The following is a 10,311-nucleotide window of genomic DNA, read 5'->3' on the forward strand; positions in this document are numbered from 1 at the left end:
ATGTGCAGGTGCTGTCTGTAGGGGTGGAGCCGATAGAGCCTGAGGGCGAGGGCGGTTGATTCTCTATGGCGGCGAAAACCCACTATCTCTCATGCATGCAAAACAACTCTCCACAGCATGACCTGGTCTCCCACAATATGTACATGTCACATTAGGTCATCTCATCGGAACTAGTGGCACCGCGATCCTGGGAGGAGAGTTGGTACGAGATCTCTTGCCGAGGAATGGCTTGCTCGGCATATCTGGTCGTGGCCTAGGGATCATAGGCCCACGAGAATGTGACAATCGATCCCCATCCTGCTCTGCCCGTATAGACATGTGTACTAGCTCAACATAGGAGGGTATGTTAGCATGGCACATCTTCGAGCGAATATCAGGTCGCAAGCCCTCAAAAAAATGCCGCATCTGCATCTGCATGTCAGCAAGTACTGTAGGGACGTACCTACCCAACTCCATAAATCGGTGCTCGTACTCTGTCACTGACATGCCTCCCTGTCTGAGGTGTAAGAACTCATTCTCCTTCTCGTACCGGTACGTTTGGGGATAGTACTTCTCATGGAAGTGAAAATCAAAAGCTGCCTACGTCCTGTAATGCCCTGAAATTCGGGGGTCGAGCATAACTCAGCTTCCGAGTTTCAAAACATAACGTATGCAACATATGCAATGATGGGTGTATGTTGTCTATATGAGTGCATAAAACATGGAGTAGATTAAGCCAAACTACAAACATAATCCAGGAATAGGTGAAATCTGCAAGCGGAAGACTGAAGAAACACATATGTAGCTATATAAGTCCCTGAGATATGTATGCTCTGCCAGGTCATAATTACAAGTGCTTGTTTCAAAATATAAGTATCAAAATGAAATCACCCATTACAAAATAAACCCTGAATCCCCATAGCTCAGGACACGGCTCACATGAACCCGCCTGAGAACTGCATAAAGGAAAATGCCTCCTCGTCATCCTCATACTCCTGCTCTGTCTCGCGGGTCGCATCATCATCTGTATCTAAGACAGAGTTTGGTTGGTGTTGAAACACCATCCCAGAATGTGGGAGTGAGTGATCAACTCAGTGGAACTATACAGCAAAAGATAACATATTATCAATTCAATCAAGCAGTAATTATAAGGCAATATAATCAAACATGTCCTAATTTCTCTTGTTAATGCAAGGATGTATGTAGAAATGATGTATGCTCTTGCCTGCACTCCTCAGCGTCTTCATCTTACGGTATGCATGACAACCTCCCGCAGTGCTCCACGACGCCAAGGCACATGCAATGCGGTGCATGAACATGATTACCAAGTTGTTATTAGTCCTTTTCATATAGCAAGATTGGGAAGCTAATGTACCTTCCTCATATTAATTCCCAAACGGTGATCCATTCTAGGGTCGTCAGTCCTAGACAATCTCATACGATATTGTGGTTCTAGGTCGCTGCGAAGGGCTCGTCACTAATCAATGCATGCCTATCATATCTTAGTTACTACCTTAAAGCTCATCGCCTCAACGTAATATCAAGGTATGCTCGAGGTCACTGCAAAGAGTTCGTCACCAATCAATGTAGGCCAACAGCACGAATATAATGTCCCATACCACCATAATCGGCTCACGAGTCTGAATAGCTCACTGGTCACTACGGGGAGGCTCGTCACCCCAGCGTAGGCCGACAGCTCGACCACGGTTACCACCATGCCCGACTCATGAGTCTTAGCGGATCGAGGTACCATAGTAACGGGATTGAACTAGTAAGTTTGGTACCCTAGATTCAAACAATAGCGTCCATACATGGTGAACATCCACCGGGATAGCCGGGTTACTTGACGAGCTCGACTAGCACGAGTGCACGTTGAGTTGAACGATATGAAGTGAGCAAATATTCCATGTGGCCAAACCACTGCTGACAACCCTAATACGACTCGGGTTTGTCAAACACGTCCTACGTGACGAAAGCGACCTCAGCCACGAACTCAAAGCTTGTTACCGATTCCCTAGACTATTTCATAGTCCCAAACACATTCAATTATAACAGATATTCATACCAGCAATTCAGAACAGTAATGGATCAACAATTCCAATCATACAAGCATGTGAGCATTTGATGGATTTCAACTTAACATGAATTTACACACAAGTAACGTCTAAGTTAAACAGGCAAAACAATGGAAATTTCATGGAGGAAATCATGCACATCATTTAGATAGTTGAGAATCTCCTCTCAATGTCCATAAAAAGTACAATATATGACACACTTATTCATTCAGACATTTCTACAAACACTTAGGCTACATATTTCAACGTACATGGCGTATGTTGGTGATAGCTCACATTAGGACAAATCCTTTCACCAAGGAGTTGATACACATACAACTAGCACAAACATACGACAATTAATCATGGCAAACACATGCTCATATTTCATACGTATATGATACTTTCCACATATACAAGGAATACACAAATCCTCATATAGTTCATATATATCTGAAACGCGATACAAATATCGCATTTGGCATGTGAAATTTCACCCACAATAATAATAAACCATTAACCGACATTGAAAGCCTTGAAAACCATAGTCTATACGAATATAGTCCGCACCTTAAACCAGAAAGTACGAAATAAATTTGATTCAGACGATAAGTCTTCGTCAATGGTGACTAGATAACCTAAGGCATGATTTAGATTAGCTACATCAACACTTAGACTATTCTAAGCTCCAAAACAGGTTAGGGTTTGATTGACTTACCCAAGAATGAACTTAGAATCACCGGAATAACGATTCAGAAGCGATGGATTAGGTACGCAGAGATCAAGATGATTCACCAACTTCTCTCTCACTTTCTCTCTCTTTTCCTCTCTCTCTCTTAGCTAGGGTTTGGAAAATTCGTATGGAATTTGAGAGTGAGGGTTTAAGGTCTTTATATAAGCCTAATATTGATGAAAATAGCCCCAGGGCTAAGGTATACTTAGGTTATAACCAAATCGGGTCCATTTCGATCCAATGGAGCACTTCTGGTGGTCCTTTTTCTGACTGTGGTCAGACTTAAGCTCACTAATATTGGATCTTAAGCAAGTTAAGTTTTCAGTCCGATCGGGTCTCCAGATCGCTCATGGCGGACCAATTTCAATTTAACGGTCACCGAAACTCGATCAGGTCCACCGGCACTTTGACATGCATGGGCCATCTTCCCTGATCCGAGGGTAAATTTGGGTCAGATTCTGACGGTCAAAATGCTTAAAATCGGCGCGCAAGAGACACGACTCAGATTTCTTAAATTCATATTTAATTTCTAAATAATTTCACCTTTTTCACACTCTTTACTCCAGACTCAAGCAAATCGTCTCAGGACGTCATCTGGACTTGATTTTTGAGGTGATTGTCAAGCCCAACAAGGTGATCATAATTGTCTAAGATCATCGCTATCGGACTTTCGACGCATGGTTCAGGTCCGATACAAAGTTTCTAAGTACTCCCGAGAGCAACTGGATTTAGCGTTGAATTCTAGATTTCAAGGTAACATAGCGCTAACGATTCTACAGGCTTTGGGTCTTGTAGATCAAATTTAAAGTGATTGGTGCTAATTTCACAGGCAATTGAGTTTAACGCTAGTTAATTTATATTTAACTTCTAAAGGCTTGAGTCCTAAGAGAAACCTGATTGAGGTGGTGCTCGAGTCTTTGCATAAAATTTTTCGGGATGTTACAATCTACCCTCAAAGAAAAATTTCGTCCTCGAAATTAGTACCTTCTCATACTCCTCGAGGATCTGAGGGTAGTTCTTTCTGACCTCAGCTTCAATCTCCTAAGTAGCCTCTTCTTCACTGTGATGTGTCCACAGTACTTTCACAAGTGGAATGACCTTGCTACGTAATACCCGCTCCTTCCTGTCTAGGATACGCGTCGGTCACAGTACATATGTGGCATCCTCGCTCAACTGCACCTGCTCCCAACTGATAATATGTGAAGGATCAGGAACGTATTTCTTCAGCATAGAAACATGAAATACGTTATGCACGCCCGCAAGTGGTGTGGGCAAAGCAAGGCGGTACGCTACCGCTCCCACCCGATCCAGTATTGAAATAGACCAATAAATCTCGGCGTGAGCTTCCCCTTCTTATCAAACCGCAGGACTCCCTTCATGGGGGAAACCTTAAGAAATATATGGTCTCCAACCTCAAACTCAAGCGGTCGTCGTCTCGTATCAGCGTAACTCTTCTGCCTGCTCTGGGCTGTCAGTAGTCGGCGTCAAATAATGTCAATTTTCTCTGAAGTCGCCTGAACCAACTCTGGGCCAATCAAACTACGCTCGCCAACTTCTGCCTAACAATGCGGTGCTCTACACTGGCGACCATACAATACCTCGTAGGGAGCCATGCCGATACTCACCTGGAAGCTATTGTTATACGCGAACTCTGCATAAGGGAGACAGTCATCCCAACTGTCCTTAAAATCCAAAACACAAGCTCGCAACATGTCCTCCAGAATCTGATTCACACGTTCCGTCTGCCCATCTGTTTACAGATGAAACGCGATGCTGAACTTCAATTTCACACCCATCGCTTCCTGAATACGAGTCCAGAAGATAGATGTAAATCACCTGTCTCTATCAGACTATCTCCAAGGGAACTCCATGCAGACGTACAATCTCCTAGATGTACAACCTAGCCAACTCGTCTGCAGAGTTTGTGACTCTAATCGGTAAGAAATGAGCTGATTTTGTCAATTGGTCGATGATCACCCAAATAGAGTCATGTCCCTTCCTCGTTCTCAGTAGCCCTGAAATAAAATCCATAGAGATGAAGTCCCACTTCCATTCTGCTATGGGCATGGGCTGAAGCAGTCCAGGAGGTCGGTGATGCTCTGCCTTGATCTGCTGGCACGTGAGACAACGGGATACGAACTCAGCAATGTGAACCTTCATGTTGTCTCACCAGTAGGATCTCCTCATATCTTGATACATCTTCGTGCTACCTGGATGCATTACAAGCTTTGAATTATGGGCTGAGTCGAGAACCTCCCGTCTTAAGTCAGGAACGTCTGGGACACATAGGCGGCCATGATATCGTAGGCCCCCATCTGAACCAAAACTCCACTCGGAGTCCTCATCTATACGAACCCTCTTTCTCATCATCTGCCTGAGCTGCAATGATCCTTTCGTCAATGAGGGGCTGTACTTGAATGTGTGCGATAACCTCATATGGCTCTTCCACCGTGAGTTTTTGCTCAAAGTCTCGCACAAACTCCATCTTGTCCCATTTTGCTATCATTAGCGGAGCAGCAAACTCTATAGTCTTATTGCGACTCAACGCGTTTGCCATAAGGTTTGCCTTGTCCAGATGGTAAGAGACATCGAACTTAAAGTCCTTCAATGCTTCCATCCATCGGCGTTGCCTCATATTCAAGTCACGTTGAGTAAAGATATACTTAAGGCTCTTGTGGTTGCAAAAGAGCTCGAACTCCTCTCCGTAGAGGTAATGTCTCCAGAGTTTTAGTTCGAAAATGATAGCTACCAACTCCAGGTCGTGTGTAGGGTAATTCTCTTTGTGTTTCCTCAACTGTCTCGAGGCATATGCAATCACCCTGTCCTTTTGCATAAGGACACAACCTAAACCAATGCGAGAGGCGTTAGTATATATCGTATACTTAACCCCTTGCTCTGGCAATACTAGTACAGGGGCGGACATCAACTTGTCCTTCAGCTCCTGAAAAGCTATTTTTGCCTTTTCATTCCAAGCAAACTTCAAGTCTTTCGACGTCAACTGAGATAACAGTCTGGTTATCTTCGAGAAGTCTCGTATGAAGCGTCGATAATAGCCTGCTAGACCCAGAAAGCTTCTCACCTCAGTAACCGAACCAGGCTGCTTCCAGTTCTGAACTGCAGCTACCTTAGCGAGGTCGAATGCTATCCCTTCCTTGGACACCACATGTCCGAGGAACTTGACTTCCTCCTCCCAGAAGTCACATTTCTTATACTGCGCAAAAAACTGATTCTTCCTGAGAGCATCCAAGACCGCTCTTAGGTGCTCCTTGTGCTCTCCCCGATTCGTAGAGTATATCAAAATGTCATCGATAAAGATAATGACGAATCGAAACAAAAACGGCCGAAACACTCTGTTCATCAGATCCATGAACATGGCCGGTGCGTTCCTAAGACCGAATGACATCACAAGGACCTCATAATGGCCAAAACTAGTTCTAAATGCGGTCTTCTGCACGTCCTCATCCTTGACGCGCAACTGATGATACCCTGACTGCAGATCAATCTTCGAAAAGTACCGCGCCCCCTTCAACTGATCAAACAGATCATCGATCCTGGGTGAGGGATACTTGTTCTTCACTGTCACCTGATTTAACCTGCGATAGTTTATACATAATCATAAGGAACCATCCTTCTTCTTGGCAAACAGAACAGGTGCTCCCCAAGGGGACACACTAGGTCGAATAAAGCACAAATTCAACAAGCCATCTATCTGCTTCCTTAATTCCTCCATTTCACTCGGATGCATGCGATAGGTGGGCAATGAAATAGGTGTCGCACCAGGCATGAGATCAATAGCAAAATCAATCTCGCGCGCGAGGGGGTAATCCGGGAATCATCTCGAATACATCCTCAAAATCTCGAAATACTGGCGTGCTTTCAAGCGCCGAACCAGCAATACTCTCCAACAGAGAAGTATAACAACCAAAACGAAAAGGGTAACTGACCTGAATAGGGAAAGTAAATGTCTCACCCTCAGGTCCATGGACCGTTACCAGTCTATCTTCACAGTCAATCTCTGCTCGCATCTTCGTGAGCCAATCCATGCCCAAAATGACGTCGTAATGATATAGAGGTGCGACAAACAAGTCAACTAGAATCGATCTGCTCCCTAGATCAATCAAACAACCCATACAAACCATGGTAATATCAGATGAGGTCCCTGTAGCAGTAGTGAGTGTCACTCCCTTCATAGTAACAGTGCCCAAACTCAGGCACTTAACTGCCGCATACGATATAATAGAGGTAGTGGACCCGGTATCCACCAACAAGAAGACGAGAATACCTTGGATGTGAGTTGTAACCTCAAAAGATCTCGGTGCCAAGTCAACCACAGGCGCTTCAGCTGTAAGTGCGTGAACTCGAGCCTGCTGTGAGCAATTCAGCAGTGGTACCATGGGCTGTTGAGGTGGCCTGAAGCGAGGTACAGAAGGTCTGAAAGATAGGTGAGCTGGTGCAGAACGAAGGGGTGGAGTTGATATGACCTAAGGCATCGGACGGCTGATCCTCTGTGGCGGCGTAAATCCACTGTCCCGCATTCGCGTGAAGCAATTACGATCCGAATGCCCGATTTTTCCACAGTATGTACAGCGCAAGTCTGAACGCATCAACTGAGCCGGCGACGCTGCACGTCTCGGAGGAGAATCTGCTCGTGGCCTCTTGCCGAGAAATGGTGTACTCGAAAAGTCAGGTCGCGGTCTGGGAACCATAGGTGCTCGCATACGGGGCGACCTGTCCCTGTCTTGCTCAGCTCGTAGGGACATGCTCACCAACTCAGCATAAGAAGAGATGCTAGCACAACATATTTTCGATCGAATCTTAGGCCTCAGCCCCTCAGAAAAATGCCGCATCCGCATCGGCTGATCACCCAGAAGCAATGAAGCATACCGACCCAGCTCAATAAATCGGTTCTCATACTCTGTCACTGACATCCCTCCCTGACGGAGGCGAAGGAACTCACTCTCCTTCTCGTGTCGGTAAGTGACCGGGAAATACTTCTCGTGGAAGTGTGCCTCAAATGCCTCCCACGTCCACACAAATCCCTCCGCAACTGTGCGGAGAACACTGTCCCACCATAAACTGGCCTCCTTCTCAAACATGAAGGAGGCAAGCTCGACCTGCTCAGCCTCAGAACAGTGAAGCGGCCTCAGCATCTTAGAAATGCGGTCAATCTAGTACTCGGCCTCCTCGGGTTTATGAGAACCTGCGAATGTGGGAGGTCGTAAGCATTGGAATCGCTCAAATGTGCCTCAAGCACTGGTGTTCCCAGATGGGTGCATAGGTGAAGCAGGTGGAGTCGCTCCCATCGACTGAGTAAATATACCAGCCATGGAAGATAAAAACTGCTACTGCTGCTGCTGCTGCTGCAGCATCAACAGCATCATCTGCTCTAGCCTATCAGGAGGAGGAGCGGATGAAGATGCATAAGGCGTCGACGCAGATGCACGGTTCGGCTCAGGAACCGAAGGGGTGACTGGAGGAGCCATAGGTGGTATCACAGGAGTCAGCCCAATAGTGGGGCCAGTAGCTGGCTGAGAGTCCGACCCAGCACCAAAATGAGACGGGTCCGACTGTAGATCGGTCTAGCTATCACCTAGGTGGGAAACCCCGGCAAGCGACTCGCCCAAAGAGAGACGGGCCGAAGTCTTCGAGCCCTTAGGAGGCATACCCTACATTCAATAGAGGATACAACCTGTGATATTCAACATCCACATAATCCACCCACACAGCATTTACATCACAACTTAAGAAAAAACAACATGCATTTCATTTAACAAAATTGTCGCAATACAAGAAGTGCAGCATTACATGGATCGGGACAGAGAAAGCATGCGAGCTAATACATCTTAAGCTTCAAACAACAAAATAACTTCCAAATTACTATGCCTATAACGGCTACACATAATAACAAGCAACAAAACAGAGCAAGGGACGACTACATCTGTAACTACTCGTCGGAATTAGGTGATGGAGGAGGGGCACCCTTATTGTACAGGCAACACAGGATAGACTTCAGAGTGCAAGACACTTTCTTGAACTTATGTTTCACGAGGCCTCGAAGATCCATAATGTCCTGTCGTAAGACAACCTGACCCTCCTCAAGTCGAGCTATACGGGCATCCCTGGTGGCCTGATCTGTGCCCTGCTCCGGTGCCGCAGGAGGAGAACTCTCACTCCTGTCCTGAGCCTTCACTTCTTCCTCATCCTGCTCTTCTTCTTCTTCTATTTCAGCTCCACCTTCTTCATTACTCTCTACCTCTTCACTCTCAGTCTCATCCTCACTTTCTTCAAGTAAGGCTTGTCATCGACGAGGCCCAATGTCCATCTGATTAAGAGTCATTTCATTGCTGTAACGGACAGGTACTGGCTTTTCCGCCCCAAGCCTGTAGCCAAACTCATGTGAAATCTTATAGATGAGTCAGCCAAATGGGAGCGATTCAGTCCTTCTATTCGAACGTGCAATAAGGACTATCTGTCGCAAGATGTACATAGGCACACACAGCTTCTCTCCTTGCCCCACCTGATACAAGAAATCCACCATCAGGCGCTTGCACTCACTGTGGTTGCTCCACCTAGGATAAACGTTGAATGTGCAGATATGGTGAAGCAAGCGGAAGTTGTCCATCATGTTGATTGCTAAGAGGCTTCTATTTGGCTGCCATTCAACCAGACGACCACAAAGGAATCGCATTCGGCGATCCCTTTCACGTGCATTATTCAGATTCTTCTCACTTGTATGAACCTCGCCGAGTGACACATTCAGAAGTCGGGATATCAAAGTAACATCGACTATGGCCTCCCGATCTCTTTCATAAGGGATCTTGAACTGCAATGGCTCCAACGAAGGTTCTCGAATGTGGGCATAAAAAGCTCGGACAGTACCCACATTTACGCTATATTTGCCTTCAAATAGCGGACCCCACCTGGCCCCCTCTAAGTGCTCAAATAAGAGATATTCTCCAAATAGCCGCGCATCTACATAAGCTTCAAAAAGGACCCTACGGCTCTCATAGACTCTATGAGATAGCTTCGCCAACAAAGTTCTTCTAACGGGAGCCCGAGGATTGAGGTCCCGCTTTGTCTGATACTCTCGAGTGGCGGTCGTGCTCGCGGCGGCACCTCTTGGCCTCCGTGCACGGGTTGGGCGGCTAGGCCCGGCTTCATCAACGGAAGCTCTTTTTTTCCCCATGAAAGAGAAATGGTGGAAATAAAAAATATGGCCGTAATAAGCTCGAATAAGGCCATGAAAAATGAGAGAAAAGAGAGAAATGAAAGGAATGATGGGGCTTCCATGAATTTGAGACTCAAAGTAGGGATTTGAGTGGTCAAATGGAATGAAAAGGAAAGAAAATCCGCAATGGAGGTGAGTTTTGAGATGGGTAGAATAAGGATGCATGAAAATGGAAGAAGAAAGAATTTGGAGATGGGTTTTTATGGGGTTTTGAGACAAACTTCAAGAAAAGGAAAGCATGGGAGGGTAGTTTATGAAGGAAAGAGGGTTTGGGAGGAGTTTTATTCGACCAACCTTGGAGGAGTAGGCCACACTAG

Source organism: Magnolia sinica, chromosome 7 (genome assembly GCF_029962835.1).
Source record: "Magnolia sinica isolate HGM2019 chromosome 7, MsV1, whole genome shotgun sequence".
NCBI classification, from domain to species: Eukaryota; Viridiplantae; Streptophyta; class Magnoliopsida; order Magnoliales; family Magnoliaceae; genus Magnolia; species Magnolia sinica.